Genomic DNA, 24211 nt, shown 5'->3' on the forward strand with positions numbered 1-24211 from the left:
CGAACACGTTGTGGGGTTCACAGGCACGTGGCAGTTAATGGGAGTGAACGTGCGCCGACGCTCCATTAACGAAGGAACTTGACTCCTCGACTTTCGGTCGTGAGGGAGTGCCCACTGCTACAGGGACCGGACACCTGTCGGTTTGGTGAGCAACCGCCAACCCTGGATTTTCACTATCTTCTGTGGGCTGATTTTTTTGTTTTTTATTGTTGTTTCCATGTTTTTTTAAGTGTAAATGAGGGAGGCGAGGGTTTTTTTGGGGTTGCTTTTTTATTATAATCATTTTAAAAGAAGTTAGTTTTCTTTGTCTTTATGATTGTATAGTTTTCTTTGTCTTCTTTGTCTTTATGATTGTATAGTTTTCTTTGTCTTTATGATTGTATAGTTTTCTTTGTTTATATGAAATGTACAATCATGTTGGTTTTCTTTGTTTATATGAAATGTACAATCATTTTAGTTATTGAAAATGTAAATAGGTTTTATATCATTTATATTAAAGTTTTTTTGATATGTGAGCATGAGTCTCACATTGAAATGTGTTTGATTGAGACCAAGGATTGAAGAGAGTGAATTTTTTTAGTTTATGTTATCATATTTTTTTAATTCTAAATGAGCTAGGCAAGAGATTTCTAGATTAACCATCTTGCTCAAATAAAAATGAATTTTAAATTGTTTTTGATAATTAAAGGAGCAAAACAAGGGTGTTGTCCCTTAATACAAACAGCCCAAGGTAGGTAGCATTGACAAGCCATTAACAACATGAGTATTCCAACCATAAATTGTCAAAAATATATAATGAATTTTAAATTGTTGTTCTTTTACTATTAAATCACTCTGAGTGATTTGAAACATGGAATCACACTACTTTTTCCAGAAGATTATATTTGTAAAATTATTTTAGAAATTTGATATGAGAGGCAAGGGTTTTTTGGGGATTGTTTTTTATTATAATCATTTAAAACGAAGTTAGTTTTCTTTGTTTTTATGAAATGTACAATCATTTTTGTTATTTAAAATGTGAATAGGTTTTATATCATTTATATTCAATGATCTTTTAAGTTCTTTGATATGAGAGTATGAGTCTCACATTGAAACCTCTTTTGATTGAGACCAAAGATTGAAGAGGGTGACTTTTTTAAGTTTTTATTCCCATATTTTTTTATTCTAAATGAGGGAGGTGAAAGATTTCTAGGCTAACTATTCGCTCAAATAAAAATGAATTTTAAATTGTTTTCAAATATACTTTTGGATCTAGCTGTGTAGAAGTTTTTGCATCAATGTTTTGAATCACACTCCATGATTCTTCATTTTTTGTCCTACACCTCTCTCATCTCGACGATGAATCACAAAGTGTGATTCGAAACGTTGATGCAAAAACTTCTACACATCTGAATCCAAGAGTATATTTGAAATTAGCATGGACTATGGAAATCTTATCTCTCTAATTTTAAATTGTTGTTTTTTATTATAAAAGTTAATTTTTAAAGAATAATTTTTTAATAAGGTTTTATAACAAACTCATATAATCGTTTTAGTAATTTTATAAGGGAATAAGTCTTACATCAAATTTAATGGATCGTTTTAGCTATTTAATATGAGAGTCATTTTTATATCAAATTCACATGATCGTTTAGCTATTTAATATGGAAGTATGTTTTATATCAAACTCACATGATCGTTTTAGCTGTTTGATATGGTAGCATGAGCCTCACATTGAAACCACTTATATTAAGACCAAGGATTGAAGAGCCTTTGATCTTATTCCAATATTTTTGTAGTCTAAATGAAGGAGGTGAGAGATTTTTAGGCCATCTATCTAACTCAAATAAAAATGGATTATTTTGTTGCTTTTTATTATAAAAGTTCATTTTAAAATATTTATTAGTTTTTTAAATTTTTATAAGGGTTTATAATGAATTTGTGCAATCATTTTAGTTATCTGATATGAGAATAGGTTTTATATCAAATTTGCATGACCATTTTAGCTATTTGGTATGTGAGCAAAATTTATATCAAACTCACATTATTGTTTTAGCTATTTGAAATGGGAACATGAGTCTCGCATTGAAACCACTTTGATTGAGACCAAAGATTGAAGAGGATCTATTTTTATTTTATGTTTTTATTCTCATATTCTTATAGTCTAAATGAGGGAGGCCAAGGATTTTTAGGCCAACTATCTTTTGTAAACAATAAATATTTTTTTTAATTGTTTTTAATTATAAAAGTTGATGTTTAAATAAATATTGGATTTTTGCTATCATAAGGTTTTATAACAAACTTGCATAATTGTTTTAGCTATTTGACATGAGAGCATGAATGTTAGATTGAAACATCTTGAATTGAGATGAAGGATTGAAGAGTATCCATTTGAGCAAGTTTTATATCAAAGTCACATAATAGTTTTGGCTATTTGATATGGGAGCAAGTTTATATCAAAATTATATGATCATTTTAGCTATTTGATATGAGAGAGGGTTTGATATCAAATTCATATAATCTTTTTACCTATTTGATATGAGAGCAAGTTTTATATCAAATTGGCATGTTTGTTTTAGCTGTTTGATATGGAAGCATGAGTGTTAGGTTAAAACTCTTCGATTGCCACCAAGTATTGAAGGGTATCTTCCATGGGAACAAGTTTTATATCAAACTTATATATTTGGTTTAACTTATTGGATATGGGAGTGCAATCCTTAGGTTGAAACCTTTTCAATTGAGACTAAAGATTGAATAGTATCCGTGGGAGTAGATTTTGTATCAAATTCACATAATCATTTTAGCTATTTGATGTGAGAGTAGGTTTAATATCAAACTCAAAATTATTTTAGCTATTTGATATAGGAGTATGAGCATTAGATTGAAACCTCTTTGATTAAGACAATGATTGAAGGTTATTCATGGTATTGCCCACTACTATAAGTATTGGACACCTGTCAAATTGGCAAGCAATTGCTAGCCCTAAATTTGTACTATTTAGGTTATGTTTTTTTTTAAAACTTTTTGTTGTTCCCATATTTTTACAGTCTAAATGAGGGAGGTTAGGGAATTCTAGGTTAGCTACCTTGCTCAAATAAAAATGATGTTAATTATTGTAGACATCTAAAAATGGTCAACACTTGTGGAGTCATACTTTAACATTTGCGCATTGCCTTATTTTAGGGTTCTTGCGTTGCATTAACATTTCTTCTATGTTGCGCACTTGGTCTTTATCATTTGCAAGCATCGAGTCCTTCTTCTGCATTCCTCATTTTTCTCACTTTCAAATTAGGTCTTGTCGATAGCAATCTTCAGTCATGATTTTGGTCGATCCTTGTCCTCTTGTCAATCTGTCAATCATCTTTAGCTTGTTAGTAATCATTTGCGATTATCAACTTGTCAATCTCATCATTTTGCGATCAATTCGTCATCGATCCTTGTCCTTTTCAATAATGTCAATTTGGATCGATTAGTCATTGTTCCTCATCAATTGGCGCCTATCAATTTGATCTCCTTGTCAATCTTGGTCAATTTGTCATTGATTTTTGTCACCCAATCTCAATCATTTATCAACATTGGTCCTTTGTCAATCAGAATCATGATCGAACCTACATTAATTTCTTGTTGTCTTGACCTAATTCCTTGTCCTCTTATTTCTTGGGTTTTATGATTTGATCATTAAATCCTTTTCTTCTTCTTGGTGGGTTAAATAAATCTATTTATTTAGTCCTAGGTCTTTTCATGAATTAATTAATGGATGAAAACCTATTAATTAATTCACCTAATTTCTATTTCATCTTTTTCCTCAATTTTCCAATTTACTAATTTCTCCTAATTCCTAATTTCTATTTCTCCTATTTTTCCCCTAATTTTCTCCTATGTTTATGCTTCCATTTGTTGCAATCATGGAGGCTATTTTCTCTCTTCCCTTTTGTCATGGGAATGACATTTTAATCTTGTCATAATTTGTCATAATTTTGTCAATCAATTAATCTTGCATGTCAATCATGTCATAATTTGTCATAATTTTGCCATTCATGATTTGAATTTCCATTCGAATCAATTTCATGCTAATCTTGTCCTCTCTCCAATTTGTCTATAAATTGGATGAGTTTCTTCAATCAAAGGAGAGAAAACCACGCTTCTAGTATCCTTATGCTGCCATTTTTCTCATCTTGCTTTCATACTATGCTTTTGCACTTGTAGGTGAGATCCACAAACACACTAATTTGAAGGAGAAAGAAGGACAATGGAGGAACAATGAAGGAGATACATGCTTTGGTTTGCGTTTTATTTTAGTATTTCATCTTCATGCCTTTATTGAATGTTTTTAGGATTTCTTATCATTGCAATCTAGTTTTTGTGGTTGAGCTAATATCTATTGCTTTGATGATTTCCAAATTCCTATCTACAATTATAAAAGTCGATGTTGAAATAATTGTTGATTTTTTGTTGTCTTTATAAGGTTATATATCAAACTCACATAATCATTTGAGCTATTTGATATGGGAGCAAGTTTTATATCATTCATATTATAGTTTTAGTAGTTTGATATGGAAGTGGATTTTATATCAAACTCACATAATCTTTTTAGCTATTTGATATGGGAGCAAGTTTTATATCAAATTGACAGTATTGTGTTCGAGTTTAACTTATGTCATTTGACATGTTAACTTATGTCATTCAACATAATCTAGTGTACAATTGACTAGTTTTATTTATAAATTTGATTGTGTGAGTTAACTTTCTATATATTTTGAACTCCTATAACTCTCTATTTCGTTGATGATAGATTAAAAAGTGTGTTTTGAAACATTGATACAAAATAATCTTGAACAATCTAACCAAAAAAATAATGATCAACAATATGAACTATGAAAATTTGATATCATTTAAAAAGAATTCTATTTATAATTATATAAATACACGAAAAATATTATTTTTTGTTGTTCCTAGATTCGATTGTATTCCTTTTTTTTGCATCAACATTACATATCACACTCTCTGATCCATCAGCACAATGATAGAGAGCTTAAGAAATATGTAAATACACTAAATACACTAAAACAATACTCCAAACTAAATTTGAAAAAAATAAAATCAGCTTTTAATAAGAACTTGTGCCTGGACGACGGAAAGGGCCCCCAGTCCTTGACTCTTAACCAAAGATATTTCAGACTAAAGACTCATACTAGACTTTGTGAATGATATAAAATCTTTAAAAATTGAAAAAAGTTTACAACCGTCACAGGCAGAGTTAGAGTTAGTTTGAAATTCGAGGCCCGGTTACCCGTACAGTAGGTGGCGGACTCGGTTGGGCGCGAATCCCCCCGCAATCAACTCTGCACGCGGCATAAATTCCATAACTGAAATTGTCAGGGATCTACAAAAGTCGTCTCCTTTAATTTAATCCGCATGCTTTAAAAAAATAGCCCGCCCAATGTGGTGGTCCATCACCCGTGGACTTGTTTTCTCTCACTTTCTTTTGGTTAAAAGATCGAAATGCAGGTGGTCTTTTTTCTCAAACTATGTTTCATTAAATTATTCCACACACCACTCAAAACAAAACGCGGAAGTTACTCCAGTTGAAATGCCTATTTCTGTTTGATGAGACAAAAGTCTAAACTGCCGAGCCCCAACCGCCCTAAACTAGGTTATTTTTTCACCTTTCTACCCCAAAACCTGCCCTAGGCAACAAGCTATAGATGCTTTGGATGTTGCTTCAATGCGTGACAACGTCCTTTGTTTTTGACCGTTTTCTTTAATGGAGGATTTAATATTATCTATGAGTTGATTTAGGGGTAGAAGTGGCATCCATTATTGCAATTATGGTGTATTTATTTCCATTGATCTAGGGAAGAGTCTCACATACCCTCATTCCAATAATAATCTTTCACCCTTTGTTTATCCAATCTTTTAATTACTAATTTTAAAGAAATTTATTTTAAAAAAATTCAATGACCATTAAAATATTTCATATGTACTAGGGGAGAGGACCCAGTAGTTGTGCACCCTAACTTCGCGCTTCTCAAAATCTTACGTGGAAATTTCAAATCACTCCCAATTTTTTACAGTAGCTTACTTGGCAAGTCCCCTGCTTATAACTAAGGTTTTGAGGCCACGTCATCAAATACGATGCCACATCAGCATGTTGTTTGCCAAGACGTCCAAAAGAGCCCCCCCCAAAATTGAGATCAATAGGTGTGCAAAAGGGGCCCCAATACTCGTGTAGTTGATGTGGCATCACATGATTGGTTGCTTTTTACAACAAATGGTTTATTTCATTCAATTATTGGTACTCATCATAGCAAATAACAACTTTAAAGTCACAACTATTGGTGCAATGTTGTAAAAAAAATGGACATTAAATCCGCAAGTATGGGGGTATTAAATCAACAACTTCTATCACAAGAATTGGAATGCGCTCAACTACTGGGTCCTTTCCCCTAATAGTTGTTCGCTTGTACTTTCAGTAGTTTAAATTTTAATATTTAATTAGAAGAGTTGTGCAACTTTATTAGTACCCATAGTGCACAATTATTGAGGCATTTGTGCATAAGTATACGTAAAAATAGTTATTAGAGGAACATGTATTGGTTCTTAGAGGAATATATATTGCATTAGTTGTGTAAATTTTTGAGGCGGTTATAGTGCACGATTATTGGGGCATTTTTATGTAGATATCAAACAACACTTTGAAATGACCACTTTTTGACACTCGTGTGCATAACACATCCTACAACGTTTGTCTTTACTACCCAAAAGCCAGAACAATAGATATCAACAGTTAAGTCGCATATGAAGACAACAACAAAAAAAAATCATCAACATCTGATGTATCGTTTAAGAGCTTAGGGTGCACAATTAGCTATAGCAACTATTGGTGCTCTTCCCCTAGTATGAACACATGCATTTACAATCAACTATTTCCAACCAAGTAACATCTTGTGTGATGAAGGGGGGTCAACATGGATATGAAAAATACCATTTGCTAATTAACAACTATGAGTGTTTTGCTTCATATTTTAAAATAATTTACACATTCATAAAAGGTTGTAACATGCTAACTAATTTAAAAAGAGAACATAAGGAATACTTTTGATATTGCATGAAAGAAATGCTATCTTTACATGAAACAAAAAAAATTAAAACTTTTATAACTAATTTGATTCAAGAGATAATATGTAATCATAAGCATCATTTGAATAAAATTACATAAGCAAAGAAGATAATGTGCACATTTTCTTCTACATAAATTACTGTGTAATAAGTAAACGAGAAGGTTTAGAGTTTACAAATGTTTTGTTCCAATATGGAATCTCGTACAAGTCTCGGCTTATTTTGCAAGAGGGAGAACATCATCAAGGTCCTTTAAACCACAAACTTGGTAGTCCCTCGCACACCTTCCTTACACAAGTGGATCTACCCTTCATGCTTGGGTGCAAACATAAGACTAGGTCTCATTGCCATCTTAGCCTGCTGTTTAGAACCTACACAACTCTAATCGGTCACACACTATATGTGCCTCCTAACTAGTATGACCTTCTAACTAAAATGTGTGTCTAAATCTAGTGAATTGACTGGCACATGTAGAACATTATGTCACCTTGGCCAAAGGTTTTTTATAGTTGCAAAGCACACCTTATACACAGTCATTGTTCACCACCCCACTTGAATTGTTACATCAATACTCAAGTTCTAGTTAGCTTGACTAGGTGGACTTATCCACAAGGATAGGCTAACACTACATTTTGTCAACTACATAGAGACTGTTACACAAGACTCATTAGATGTAGTTCACATTAGGTCAACTTATGGTTCAAATTTAATATATTTCTTAATGTATAATTAAATACTATCATGTAGAACTTGTACTTACATCTTTAAGGTTGTCAACAACTCACTTCTCTTTCCTGGCTAGGTTTACTTCCCATCATTCTAGGTAGAGACTTAACATTAGATTGAATGGGGTTGCTCGAGAGTTACTACTCTCTACATGATTCATTTAAAGGGTGCAAATGGGTGCTTCTTGGCACATAACATGTGTACATGTATGTGCATCCCTTGCAATACATCCATACATGCATGTGTCTTTTCCACATCAATATGTTTTATCACATTCGCTTAATCTCCATTCCCCCTTAATTGTCTATTATTGGTTGGGGCATAACATATTGTCTTTGCAATTATCAATTGACTATGATTCAATATGTAATAGCTAGTTATGATCTATCAACTACTTAGAATCAAATGTATTAAATTATTCATGCAATATAGAGCATATTCACTTTCCTCAAGTCTCAAATCAACCCACATAAGGGTCTAATACAAATATTGCTGGAAGTATGTGTTGTTGTGGTTGTCATTGATGTCAAACTTGTTGTTCTGGATTGGTGTTGGTTCAGAATGTTTGTGGTGCAAAGATATCTTGTTTGTGTTGATGTTACAGTTGTTTTATCGATTGTTATAGAAGTGTTTAGGTCCAGAATGTGTTGCTATTGCAGTTTGTTATTGTTATCTTCTTTGGATATAGTTTTGGTATCATGGATATGATAGTTTTGTGGTTCAAAAGTACCATTGTGTTATTCGAGTGTTGTGGCTTTATTACTAGTTGGTTGTGATATTCTATGTTAGACCTATCCTTAGGTCTGGATATATTTTGTGGAAGATTGTTTGATGTCTTATGGGGTCTCACCGTAGTGTGTGGAGATTCAGATTAGACTTATTTGCATTAGAGGATATGTTTTGATCGTTAATTACCTTTATGGATGCATATCATGTTGGTGTGTTGGTAGTTATGTTCTGGTGATTGCAGATTGATGAATTGATCTTTGGAAGATGTGTTTTTGTTCCCTCTTTCTCTTGGAGTGGATCAGTGTGTGTGTTTCTAGTCTGGAAGGTTTATTTTGGTTCAAGTTGACTAGGTTCAAGCTTTGATGATCTATCTTGTATATAAGGATGAATGTGATTGAGTTGAGTGTATGGGATGAGGTGTGGAGTGTAGATGTGTGATATGAAGATAGTCAATGAGGCTCGGTGAAGAGCAGAGAATAAGAGTTATGTTCGAATGATATAAAAGTTGTGTTGAGACTATGACAAAGATATGAGATAGAGTGTTGGCAGTTGAGGTATGAGTTTTGTGTGATGATGTTGGTCGCTTGATGCAGAGTTCAAGGACAACTTCATGATCAAGAGATCTTTCTTTTCAAATCATTTTTTTATCTTGCCTTGTTGCAGTTAGCTTCAGGTTTGCAAGTCTTCTTTTGTATCTTGCCCCAAGAGAAGTTAGCCTTAATTTACAAGTCTGGAGCAATGAACTCTTTTCATGTAATTTGATATACATAGTGAATATATTTTGTAAGTAGGTGCTCACCGTGGTTTTTCCCTGTTTGGGTTTTCAACGTAGAAAAACTTGGTGTTCATGTGTTGGATATGTGTTGTTGATTAATTGTTTATTTATTGCATTAATGTTTGTTTTAGACTTATTCACCTCCCCTCTCAGTCCTACCTTGGGTTCAACAATTGGTATCAGAGCGAGATTCCTCTTAAGTAAGCTTAACTACTTCAGGTAGATCTGATTTGGCATAGGATATGCATTACAAAGTTTCAATCTTTTATGGTACAAACTTTATGTACTAGAAAGAGAGAATGGATTCACATTTGGAGACATTACATAATGAAATTTGGGAAATCATTCAGACTGGATATACACCCCCACTAGGTGGTGCTCAAACTCCAGATGAGATAAAGTTAAAGAAGACTAATGTGAAGGCTAGAGCTATAATTTTCAGTTGTATAAATGATTCAATGCTTTGAAGGATAAAAGGATTGAAAGAAGCTAAAGTTGTGTGGAACAAGTTGTATTTGGCATATGAAGGAGATATGAAGATAAAGTAGGCTAGACTGATGAATTTGAAGTAGAAGTACGAGTATCTAAGAATGCTTAAAGATGAAGGTTTTGAGAACCATATTCATAGAGTAATTGATCTTGCTGATGGAATTTGAGCTACCAGTGGACATTTGGATGAATGTGATGTTGTTCATAAGGTCTTGCCGACTTTGCCTAAATCCTACAAACCTACAAGGTGTGCTATACAGGAGAGCAATAATTTGAGTAAGTATACCATTGATCATCTTATTGGTACTTTAGCAGCTTTTGAAATTTCAGAAATGGAGGAAGAGAAAAGAGACATTAAAGAAGTAGTATTTAATGTTTCAAGACATGATGATCCAGAATGTAGTGGAGATGTAGATGAAGTTGAAGAAAACTTTGTGAGAAGATTGCAATGTGGAACTGGAAAGTACAAAGGTAAGTTACCTCTGAAATGTTTTTCTTGTGGTAGAATTGGACATTATGCTTCTAATTGCACTTATAGAGAAGACTATAAGAGATTGGATAATGATGAGAAGAAAAATAAGTTTAGAAGATGCAACTTTAACATAAAAGAGAAGAAGGGCTTATGTTCTATTGAGGAATATACACTCAAAGATGAAGTTGATGATGAATCAAATCAAGAATCCTTGTTTCTAGAAATTGAATATAAGGAGGATGCCTTGAACAAACCGAAAGATGAGAGAACAGTCAAGACTGCATTGCATGCTAAGATAGAACCAAATACATGGATTATAGACTTTGGATGTTCAAATCATATGACTAGTGATAAAGAAAGGTTTATTAATCTCAAAAAGTATGATGTTGGATCAGTGAAATTTGTCAGAGAAGATATTACAGTTATTCAAGGTATTGGAAGTGTTTATATTGATGGTAAGAATAAAACTGATGATATTTATTATGTTGAAGGATTAAGACATAGTTTGTTAAGTGTTAGTCAGATGTGTAGAAAAGGCTATGGAATTTTTTTTAGTAGCACCAAATGTGTGATAAAAAAAGAGAAAACTAGTAAAAGAGTTGTAGGAGTTAGAATAGGTGGAAATGTATACTACATCGGGGATAGAAAGGAGAGTAAATGTTTGCTAGTGTAGAAGGTTGTGATTGTTCCAACAATTATAGAGAAGACAAGTGATCTGGAAGAGAGCAAAGAGAAGGAAACAAATGATGAAGAAGAATAAGAAGAGGAAGACTTAGCAAAAGTTCCTGCTAAGTATATTCAGAAGCATCATTCAGAAAATTAGATAATTGGAGACAAGACAAAAGGTGTTCAAACAAGAAGGAAGATTGTAGAAGCTCAAGAACAAGCCAATTACTATTTTCTATCAATGATTAAGTCGAAGAGTTATGAGGAAGCAAGAAAGATGAAAGTTGGGTAAAAGAAATGGAAGAAGAACAAAATCAAATCCAAAAGAATAAGACTTGGGAGTTGGTACCTAGATCGGTGGACAAGAATTTATTAGGAACTAAGTGGGTATTTAGAAATATGTTGAATGAGCAAAGACAAGTGACTAGGAATAAAGAAAGATTGGTATGTAAAATATATTCTCAGGTGGAAGGCATATGCTTGAAGAAAATTTTGTTTCAGTAGAAAGGATGGAAGCTATTTGTATGTTTCTTACATTTTCTGCTTACAAGAATTTTAAATTTTATTAGATGGATGTCAAATCAACATTTCTAAATGAAGATCTGGAAGAAGTTTACATTGAGCAACTAGATGGATTCAAACTAATTATCCACAATGATATCCTAACACCGCATTTTGTCAACTACATAGAGAATGTTACATAAGATTCATTAGATGTAGTTCACATTAGGTCAACTTATGGTTCAACTTTAATATATTTCTTAATGTATAATTAAATACTATCATGTAGAACTTGTAGTTACATGTTTAAGGTTGTCAACAACTCACTTCTCTTGCCTAGCTAGGTTTACTTCCCATCCTTCTAGGTAGAGGCTTAACCTTAGATTGAATAGGGTTTCTCAAGAGTTACTACTCTCTACATAATTCATTTAAAGGGTGCAAATGGGTTCTTCTTGGCACATAAAATATGTGCATGTATGTGCATCCCTTGCACATACATCCATGCATGCATGTGTCTTTTCCACATCAATATGTTTTATCACATTTGCTTAATCTCCATGCCCCCTTAATTGTCTATTATTGGTTGGGACATAACATATGATCATTGCAACAATCAATTGACTATGATTCAATATGTAATAGCTAGTCGTGATCTATCAATTGCTTAGAATCAAATGTATTAAAGTATTCATGCAATATAGAGGATATTCAATTTCCTCAAGTCTCAAATCAACCCACATAAGGGTCTAATACAAATATTGTTGGAATTATGTGTTGTTGTGGTTGTCATTGATGTCAAAATTGTTGTTCTGGATTGGTGTTGGTTTGGAATGTTTATGGTGCAGAGATATCTTGTTTGTGTTGATGTTGCAATTATTCTATTGATTGTTCCAAAAGTGTTTAGGTATAGAAGTGTTTCTATTGTTGTTTTTTATTGTTATCTTCTTTAGATATAGTCTTGGTATCGTGGATATGATAGTTATGTGGTTTGAAATTATTGTTGTGTTCTTCAAGTGTTGTGGCATTATTCATAGATGGTTGTGATATTCTATGTTAGACCTATCCTTAGGTCTAGATATACTTTATGGAAGATTGTTGATATCTTATGGGGTCTCACCATAGCATGTGGAGATTCAGATTAGACTTATTTGTATTAGAGAATATGTTTTGAGCGTTAATTACCTTTATGGATGCATAGCATGTTGGTGTGTTGATAGTTATGTCCTAGTGACTGCAGATTGATGAAATGATCTTTGGAAGATGTGTTTTGGTCCCCTCTTTCTCTTGGAGTGGATCAACGTATTTGTTTTTGGTTTAGAAGGTTTATTTTGGTTCAAGATGACTTTTTTCGATCTTTGATGATCTATCTTTTATATAAGGATGAATGTGATTGAGTTGAGTGTATGGGATGAGGTGTGGAGTGTAGATGTGTGATACGAAGATTGTCAGTGAGGTTCAATGAAGAGAAGAGAAGAAGTGTTGTGTTCAAATGATATAAAAGTTGTTTGAGAGTATGACAGAGATATGAGAGAGATTATTGGTGGTTGAAGTCTGAGTTGTGTGTGATGATGTTGGTCGCTTGATGCAGAGTTCAAGGACAACTTCATGATCAGGAGATCCTTCTTTTTAAATTTTTTTTTTTTTATCTTTCCTTGTTGCAGTTAGCTTCAGGTTTGCAAGTCCTGTTTTGTATTTTTCCCCAGGAGGAGTTAGCCTTGGTTTGCAAGTTTAGAGCAGTGAGCTCTTTTCATGTACTTTGATATACATAGTGGATATATTTTGTAGGTAGGTGCTCGCCATGGTTTTTCCCAGTTTATGTTTTCCATGTAGAAAATCTTGGTGTTCATGTGTTGGATGTGTGTTGTTGATTAATTGTTTATATGTTGCATTAGTTTTTGTTTTAGACTTATTCACCCCCCTCTTAGTCCTACCTTGGGTTCAAGAATTGGTATTAGTGCGAGGTTCCTCTTAAGTAAGATTAACTACTTGAGGTAGATCTGATCTGGCATAGGACGTGCGTTACAAAGTTTCAATCTTTTATGGTACAAAATTTCCTTACTGGAAAGAGAGAATGGAGTTGAATTTGGAGACATTACATAATAAAATTTGGGAAACCATTCAGACCAGATGTACACCCCCGCTAGGTGGTGCTCGGACTCCAGATGAGATAAAGATAAAGGAGACTAATGCGAAGGCTAGAGCTATAATTTTCAGTTGTATAAATGATTTGGTGTTTTGAAGGATAAAAGGATTGAAAGAAGCTAAAGTTGTGGGGAAAAATTTGTGTTTGGTATATGGAGGAGATCTGAAGACAAAGTAGGCTAAACTAATGAATCTGAAGTAAAAGTACGAGTATCTAAAAATGCTTAAAGATGAAGGTGTTGAGAACTATATTCATAGTGATTGATCTTGTTGATGATATTTGAGCTACCGGTGGACATTTGGATAAATGTGATGTTGTTCATAAGATCTTGTTGACTTTGCCTAGATCCTACAAACCTACAAGGTGTGCTATACATGAGAGCTATACATGAGAGAAATAATTTGAGTAAGTATACCATTGATTAGCTTATTGGTACTTTAGCAAATTTTGAAATTTTAGAAATGGAGGAAGAGAAAAGAGAAAGCAAAGAAGCAACATTTAATCTTTCAAGACACAATGATCCAAAATTTAGTGGAGATGTAGATGAAGTTTAGGCAAACTTTGTGAGAAGATTTAGTGTGGAATTGAAAAGTAAAAAGGTAAGTTACCTCTGAAATGTTTTTCTTGCGGTGGAATTGGACATAATGCTTCTAATTGCACTTACAAAGAAGACTATAAGAGACTGGATAATGATGAGAAGAAAAATAATTTTAGAAGACGCAACTTTAATATAAAAGAGAAGAGTGGCTTATGTTCTTTTGAGGAATATACATTTGAAGATGAAGTTGATGATGACTCGAATCAATAATCCTTGTTTATAGAAATTGAAGATAAGGAGGATGCCTTGAAGAAATCGAAAGATGAGAGAACAGTCAAGATTGCATTGCATGCTAAAATAGAACTGAATACATGGATTATAGACTTTGGATGTTCAAATCATATGACCAATGATAAAGACAGGTTTATTAATCTCAAAAGTATGATGTTGGATCAGTGAAATTTGTTGGAGAAGATATTGCAGTTATTCAAGGTATTGGAAGTGTTTATATTGATGGTAGGAATAAAACTGATGATATTTATTATGTTGAAGGATTAAGACATAGTTTGTTAAGTGTTAGTCGGATGTGTAGAAAAGGATATGAAATTTTGTTTAGTAGCACCAAATGTGTAATAAAAAAAAAGAGAAGATTGGTAAAAAATTTGTAAAAGGAGTTAGAACAGGTGGAAATGTATACTACATCAGGGATAGAGAGGAGAGTAAATGTTTGCTAGTGTAGAAGGTTGAGATTGTTCCAACAATTATAGAGAAGACAAGTGATCTGGAAGAGAGAAAAGTGAAGGAAACAAATGATGAGGCAGAATAAGAAGAGGAAGACTCAGTGATGTAGGAGCATCCCCGGTTCATGACAATCTTGCATCAACCAAAAACATTTTCTTTTTGTTTGCAATTTCAACATTTCTTTCTATGTGTACCAATTTTGGCTCACCGGATCATGTGGAGTTGGATTCTACTTGAAGACTTGATCATCTTTCTTATTTCCAGACCATATTGCATTTGGATCATTTTCCGACAAGATATTGCTATCAGTTTCCTTGATAGTTTCATGTTATTGGTTGACAGTTTCTTGTTACCAGTTGCTTGGACCTATTTTGGTGACCTATCGGAACCCCTTTCGAAGCTTGTGGAGCCTTGAGCATTGATTATGATGTTCCTTGGCATGTGGTCGACCTTTTCCCATGATCTACACTTCATCCTTTGGATTTTACGGAGGAATCTCTTGGTGGAGGCTGACCTTGTTGGTTTTACATGTTAGGTCTTGTTCTTTAGGTTTTGATCCCTTTTTGGACCGATTGGATCCCCTTGGATCACATATATAATTGTAATTGAGCATTAGAATGTATGATTTAAAGAATCAAGTAGCTAGACTGAGCGTAGAAGATAGATCTTGAGATTTAAGGTCCCAGTTGTGACCTATTCTATACTTTGAGCATGTTTTAGCAGACCTGTGAGCCAATTTTTGTAACCCGGTAGTTACCCATTGGTTGTAATCAATTTTTCATGAAATAATTCGATTTGGTCTACATTTCCTCCATTATATCTCTATGTTTCCATTGTGTTTACTCTTGTTGATCAGTCCAGATTGATCTCTTTGAGGTCCCTCCTAATCGGTGACTGCTTCAAGTGGTATTAGAGCGAGCTTTGTTCCGAAGATAGTGTATCCTAAGAATTTTATTTGTAGGTTGGCGAATTGAGGATCCGACTTGCAGTTGTAGAGGACCGACATAAAAATGGTGTGAAGAGGCACTAGGAATGGTGGAGCATGTGGGAATGTAAACCCTGATGTGATGGAAATGTTGCGAGGTATAGCAACTCGGTTGGAAGCTGTGGAGACAAACCAGAGAAGAGGCTGACATATTGAAGATGTAAGTTAAGATGAAGGAGAAGAAGCCCTGGTAGAACAAGTAAACCCACCAGCAGTTGATCCGGATGAGGAAAGGTTTTTGAGGGTTTTGAGTAGAGCAAATACTAAACCTCATTTTACCCCACCAGAATATGATGGAAAGTTGGATTCAGATGAATTGATGGATTGGATCTCGGAGATGGAGAAATATTTTGATTTTGAAAACACTGCAGAAGAAAGGAAGGTGAAATATGCCTGTACCCGATTGAAAGGTCATACATATATTTGGTAGGAGCATTTGAAAGCTGATAGACAAAGGAGAGGTAAAGAGAAGATCAAGACATGGGATCAGATGGATGCTGAGTTGAATTCAAAATTTATGTCGGCAAATTATCAAGTGGATTTGTTTCGGAAGTTGCAAAATTTGAGATAGAAGGAATCTAGTGTGAAGGAGTACACCAAAGAATTTTACAAGTTGAATATTAGATCTGGACATATTGATGATGAAGTTGAACAAGTTTCTAGATATTTTAATGGATTGTGGATGTCTACACAAGATGAACTCAGTTTGTGTTGGGATCCAAGAACACTGAGAGGGGGGGTGAATTAGTGTTCTACCGGTATCAATAGTTTTTATCCTTTTACACCATGCATATATAAACCAGTAAACAAATAAACATATAACAAGAAGTAAATAAACAATCCACGTAAATGAACATCATAACACACAAAATTTATACGTAGAAAACCTCAATGAGGAAAAACCACAGTGGGATTTGTGACCCACAATATTAGTTCACTGGCCATATGAAAAGATATTACATATAATAGGGGCCTGCACTTGCAAGAAGGCACACTGCCTAGAGCATACTGCTCATCACTAAAGAGCCTCACTGACTACAATCTTTTTGCTAAAGTAAATTACTAAAAATGAACTCAAGAATGCATCTATTATGCCAAATAGAGTTATGGTTCCATCTCTGCTCTATACCAGTTCATAAACCCTGAACTACTACCAATATTTCTTCTCCTCCGAGAATGCTTTCCAAGCTATCTACAAATCATTGCATGATATAACATTCACATACAGAATGATCTTCATACATATATTTCACATTATACAATTTTTCTATATTCTCCTATATCCACACATCTCATCATCATGTCAAAAGTAACCAAGCAGACTAACCTATATACCTATTACAAATAATATGCCTTATGTCGGCTTACAATACATTTACAAAAGATATTCAATGTCGACCTTGACAATAATTATAAAATGATTTATTAAGTAAATCCTCCTTGATGTCGACCTCCAATGAAGTATTGATGTCGGTGTCGGTGCCGGTGTAGCCCTAAATGCTCCAAAGTCGGTATATGTCGGTATATGCTTCCTAGTGTTAGTTTATGACTTCCATTAGATCTTGTTGTCATCAATGACAACAAAATTAATCCAATGAGTGTCAATTGCCAATAATATCCTCTTTGGTATTGATGGCAACACTCATGTGAAAAATGGATTCCCTGCCGGTATGCTCCCCCTGAGCAATACACTCCATCTGATATCCTTCCCATGTGTTTCTCTGATATTTTTCACATATGTGCATACTCCCCTTTTGATATTAATGCCAAAGACCGGTGAAAGAATTGAAAGAATAAAAGAATACTGTTAGTTTCACTGGAGCTTAGTCATCTTCAAGATTTCTGGGTATGCCTTTTGCAATAACTGAAGATATGTATCCTAGCCGGATTTGAAAGTATCAGAAATAGATGCAAGTCTACTTAGTAAGTGGGCAAGTGTTTCCTCTCTTGGATATCTGCCAGTGTGGATTTAGCTATCATATCCATGCACTCCTTCTTATGAACACCCAATGAATCTAGTCTAGGACTTACCAATCCTTTTAGATTTCTTTCTCTTCAAATGATTTTATCTCTCTCCTTCTCAAAAGCAAAAATTTGGTTCTTTAAGGACAAAATTTGTCCATCAGCAGATGTGGTCAGTGCACTCAATCCATTAAAAGAATTGGCAATTTTAGCCATCTTATCATATAACTCCTTCAATCTGCTATCTACATTAGCCGTAAGACTTTCTATGTTACAACACACTCTATAGATATTTGTACATTGTTTTAAACAAACCTCAATAAGAATAAGTTTTTCCTCAATTTTCTTCTTCTCTATTTCTATAATCTTATCAAAAGTTGTTCTTTTTGCTGCTGTGAATTTATCCAAAGCCTGTCATTCTACAATCTGCCTCAGAGATTGAAAATTGTTAGAGATATGCTCTGTTAGAGTCTTGAACTTACCGGAAGAGCTTGCTCCATCTTTAATCTGGCAGTCAAGTATTAGTTTGTGCAATACTGAGACTGATTGATCTATTAATCCTTTATTTGCAGTACCTTCCTTCAATTATTTCTGAGTAGCCATCATCATTAATTCAGTTGGACTCAACTCAAAGGCTGATTTCTTCTCAACTTGAGAAGTGTCAATTGCCAAAACCTTTGCTAGGGAATCAGTTTTACCTGTTGGTATGGAATCAATTGTTTTTACCTTGTCCATCTCAACCTCTTTTGCACCAGTGGCTTGGCCACTTGGTGCAGTGTCGGTTACTACCGGTGGAGTATTATCCACAATATTTCCAGTGTCCTGTACATTGCCTTGCTCAAATATGGTCTATGTTGGTACACACTGTACATTCTCCTTAGCTGTCGATTGTGTCTGAATGTCTATAGTTACTGTCAGTTGTGTCAAAATTGGAGTTGAACTGCCCAAAATACCCTTCCCTTTTGAATTGTCAGGAATGGTGGAAGTTGTTGCCCTTGCAAATTTTTCTTGAGATGTGAGAAAGTATGGGTTTTTCTGAATGAATTTGGTCCATCCCCTACTTTTCTCATTTATCACCTCATTTACTCTCCCCATCATACGGCTTATCTGGCAAGATTTTCTACTAAAAGCTGTCTTATTTGCAGTGTCTATACATCTTTTCATTTCTTCATTATTTACAGCACCACACAATTTCAAAAGTGCATTTTCTTTGATCTCTCTATCTCTGTTGACAACGTCAAGTCTCCTAGCCTCAAGTTTATTATACAAGGATAAAGGTATCAAGATTTCAACTAAGGCTTTCTTATGAATGTCTATATACAACAAAATAGCCTCTTCTGATTCATTTTGCTCATTCACTTCTAAATCTTCATAATATTTTGATACATTTTTCAATATTCCATCTTTTGTAATTTCATCAATAAGCCTAGCATAGGTCATTGTGGTCTTACCAGTTCCAATATCATCACCCTTCTTATTTTTGCTTGTGGTTGCTGGTGTGACTGGTTTCCTCTTTTGCATAGGCTTCCTTGCTAGTGGTTGAGGTGCAGTAGGCTTAGTTATCTTTCTAGCAAGTCCCCTCCTAAGATTTGCCTTCTTCTGCTCTACCAGTGGTTTCACCACATTCTTCCTTTGTACCCTTCTGAAAGTGAGAGGTTCATTATCCTCAGAATCAGAGTTAGAAGTGATAGGGGAGATGTGAACTTGTGACTTCTTCACTTCTGCAGTACCAACCTCTACCGGTTTAGCTGCCTGTTTGGATTTAGAACCCAGTTGAGTGTCTATGTTATAAATCACATCTTGTACATATGCAGACATCTTTTCTATTTTCTTCTCTCTTCTCTTCCTATTAAAACTGGTTTTCACTTCAAGAGCCTTCTCTCCTACTGTACCAAAATGCTCTGTTTTATCATCTAATGGGGAATCTAATATCATATTTGCATACAGTTCAAAAATGCTATCATCCACCTCATATCCAAGCTCAGTAATCCAAGATTTGCATAGGTTCAACTACTTCCATAAGATTTTCATCAGTTTTTACCATGAAATAGATATCAGTGGAATACTTCTCCACAATGTTCTTTGAAATTCTCTCCCTTTGCCTCATGTTTTCTTGAAATATCTTAAAATACCCCCAAATTTTTTCATCTCTTCTGATTCCATGACTGATGATTACATCCTTGATCTGCATACCTACCGGTGTGTCATGAGCCCAATGCTTCTTCCCTAGACTGGGTAGCTCATTTAGGAAGTAAAGCATTAAACAAACAATCAAGTAAATGTGCCTTTCTTGATTCCTTTAATCTTACCAAGGTTTAACATCAACTCACTCCTCATCCATTCACATAAATCATACTTCACATTATTCCTTAGCATCTGATATGCAACATGAATGCATGAACTAGCAACATAATTCAATTGGTTGGATTGAGTTACCTTGTAACCTATGATCATGCTTGCAAACTTTATTTTCGTGTCGATGATTGTGCTTACCCTCATTGATCTATTATCAGGTGTAGCACCAATGAGTTTCTCGACCTCTGTGTTGGAAATTTTCTTGCCAGGTTCTTATCCGACCTTGGGTAAGTCGGTGACAACTTGAATAGCCTCCTTCGTGATCATGTAAGGCCTATCTAGCCAAATAAATTCATTGCGAGCCCTGCTCAGAACGTATCTGATAACCTCATCTTTGAATTCCAGTATGTACAAAATACTGGTTAACCCTAGATCCTCAGCTGCTTTGTATTCCAGTTTGATGGTTCCGGAGTCTCCCATCATCACGGATTGATACATTCTTTTGATGTCCTCTGTGCCCAAATCCTCAAGGGTGTAGTGAATGTATGCCCTCACATCTTTAACTTACATTACGCCATTAGGAACCCTAGAAAATGCTCCTGTAGAGTCTTCCTTTTTAGCAATTTTGGGAATCTCCTTAAATACTGGCCTTAACCTATCCTTGACTTCGACAATGGTGGGATTTACAATAAAAGTAGGAGCTGGAGATCCAAATGCCATTTCAAAAAATACCTAAAAGTGAATGTTGGTGGAAGATTGAGTGCTTCAGATAACTGCTCGAAATCCTTTCACAATGTTTTTTCTTGCTCTTAACTCGCCTTTACTTCACTCTGAATTCTTCAATGCTCGATGAGTGAAAATGAATTCACTTACCCCCTTTTATCAGCGAATAAAACCCTATTTTTCTGTAATAAATGTTTCAACAACAACCTTATGGATGTCGGTTTCACAGTCATGTGTCGGGTGAACCTTCATCGATGATGAACACAACTTTTCAGATCTCCTTAAGTCTCTTCCGAGGTAATATGCAAAATTTAGCAATGACTTTGCCAACCCCTGAGGCTTATGCCTCAGTTATCGGTGGAATTTCTTATCGATGGAGGAATACCCTGTTCTATCGGTGGAGTTACCAGTGTAGATCCATCTCCACTTGCTTCTTCAGATTTTCTAACCCATCTCTTGGTGTGATCTTGTTGTATTTCATCTACTTTCTGCTTTCCTTTCTCATTGTCTTTATCATTATTAATAGGTTGAGTCTTGCTTCTGCAATACTTAGTAATATGACCTATTTTGTTGCATGCATAACATGTAACATTGTTCTTCTAACTTGCTTTGGCATATCCGATATCATTTCTTGACCTACAATGATTAGCAAAATGTCCAAACTTTCCACATGCATGACATTTAACATTCAATCTACAATCTTCTGATTTGTGACCATATTTCTTGCAGTTTGTGCATTGACCGGGAACAGAATTGTAGTTTTGATTTGCTGTATTTCTACATTGTCTAGCCATATGTCCAAATTTATTGCAAACAAAACATCTACCATTGAATTTATAAGCATTAGATTACCTTACCAGTTTCCTTTTTTCTAATAAGTTCTGCATACCGGTTGTCTGATTTTCATTTGTAGTACCGGAGCTTTCACCTTGTACAAATCCAAGTCCTCTAGAATCACCAATCTGTCTTTGGCTTTTCAATAAGTCATCCAATTGTGCAACACTGATCCTAAACTTTTATTTATACTCACTTGCAGTAGTCAGATCATCTCTCAGAGTAGTTATTTGTATTTCAATTTCTTGTTCATTGTTTCGGGAGTGTTCCAAATTAGTTCTCAACAAATTATTCTCATGAGTCGATCTACCACATTCATCAATTTTCTTCTTCAGAGATATAAAAATATTATCTTCCTTTTTATTTCTATCCTCAATATCTTTTGATAACCTCATAGTCAGATCTTGCATTTCATTCTTCATGAGCATGTTTGCTTGACTTAGTTTCTGACATTGTTCCTTAAGACCATTCTTCTCTTCATTATCCGGTTTTTGCAAAATTTCCTTTCTCTTGGCTTGAGCAGACGACAACCTTTCTTGCAAGATAAGAATGAATTCATTTGCAGAATTCAATTCTTCTTTCAATTTCAAGTTCTTCATCCTTTCAGCATCATAATCCTCAAGGGCCATGTCAAGTTGGTTCTCTATAGTCATGTTCAAAGATTCTGGTTTTAGGATCTTCCTCAAGCTGTTAAACTTCTTCTGAGGTACCAAGATCTGATATCAATTGTTGGGATCCAAGAACACTAAGAGGCGGGGGGGGGTGAATCAGTGTTCTGCTGGTATCAACAATTTTTATCCTTTTACACCATGCATATATAAACCGGTAAATAAATAAACATATAACAAGAAGTAAAAAAACCATCCACATAAATGAACACCATAACACACAAAATTTATATGTGGAAAACCTCAATGAGGAAAAACCAAGGTGGGATTTGTGACCCACAATATTAGTTCACTAGCCATATGAAAAGATATTACATATAATAGGGGCCTGCACTTGCAGGAAGGCACACTTCCTAGAGCATACTGCTCATCACTAAAGAGCCTCACTAACTACAAGCTTTCTACTAAATTAAATTACTAAAAATGAACTCAAGAATACATCTGCTATGCCAAATTTAGTTCTGGTTCTGTCTCTTCTCTGTACCAGTTCATAACCCTGAACTACTATCGATATTTCTTCTCCTCCAAGAATGCTTTCCAAGCTATCTACAGATCATTGCATGATATAAAATTTGCATACAAAATGATCTTCATACATATATTTCACATTATATGGTTATGCTATATTCTCCTATATCCATACATCTCATATGTCTCATCATCATGTCAAAAATAACCTAGCAGACTGACCTATATACCTATTACAAATAATATGCCTTTTGTCGGCTTACAATACATTTACAAAAGATATTCAATGTCGGCCTTGACAATAATTACAAAATGATTTATTAAGTAAATCCTCCTTGATGTTGGCCTCCAATGAAGTATCGATGCCAATGTCGGTGCTAGTGCTGGTGTAGCCCTGAATGCTCCAAAGCCGGTATCTATCGGTATATGCTTCCTAGTGCTGGTTTATGACTTGCATCAGATCTTGTTGCCATCAATGACAACAAAATGAATCCAATGAGTGTCAATTGCTAATAGTTTGATCAAATTAGAGAGTGTCGAAGAGGCCTACCAGTATGCCCTAAAGGTAGAAGAGAAGTTAAACAAAAGACATGAGCAGAGGAGAGAGGTAGAGGTGGAAGGTTTACTGAAGGTAGATTTCAACGAGGAAGAGGATATACCAGAGGAAGAGGTACCTGTATAGATCAGAACAAGGACAAAGAAGTAAGAAAAGAAGATACTTCATACCAGAACGATGATAGGAATTTTTACCAGAGGAGAGAACTGGATGGCTACTAGAATGAGAATTTTGGAAGACAAGACAAGAGATAATTTAGAGGAATTTTCTATTAGTGTGGAGGAGAAGGACATCGTGCTTTCAAGTGTAAGAAGACAAAGAATACTGGAAGAGAAACAGTGGTGGAAGAAAACCCCACCAGATCAGATAATAAACCGGAAGATGGAGAGTTGTTGATGGTGAGGAGAGCTTTGTGTCATACCAGGATAGATGAAGAGCCCTTGCAGAGGAAGAATTTGTTCAGGACCAGATGTAAGGTATCCGATAAGTGTTGTAAAGTTGTTATTGATAGTGGTAGTTTAGATAAGCTTGTTTCAGAAGAGATGGTCAATAAGTTGAATTTGGAAAGATTGAAACACCCTAAGCCTGTAAGATAGCATAGATTTAGGATGAACATAAGTTGTTAGTAAGTGAACAATGTTTTGTGAAATTGAAAATTGAGAATTATCATGATGAAGTTTTGTGTGATATTATGCCTATGGATATTTGTAATATTTTGTTGGGTAGACCTTGGTAGTTTGATAGACAACCAGTACATGATGGGAGGAAGAATACATACATTATTGTGGCCAAAGGGATGAAGCAAACCTTGTTGCCCTTGGAGGAACCTTTGAAGAATGAAG

Source organism: Cryptomeria japonica, chromosome 11, assembly GCF_030272615.1.
Source record: "Cryptomeria japonica chromosome 11, Sugi_1.0, whole genome shotgun sequence".
Taxonomy (NCBI): domain Eukaryota; kingdom Viridiplantae; phylum Streptophyta; class Pinopsida; order Cupressales; family Cupressaceae; genus Cryptomeria; species Cryptomeria japonica.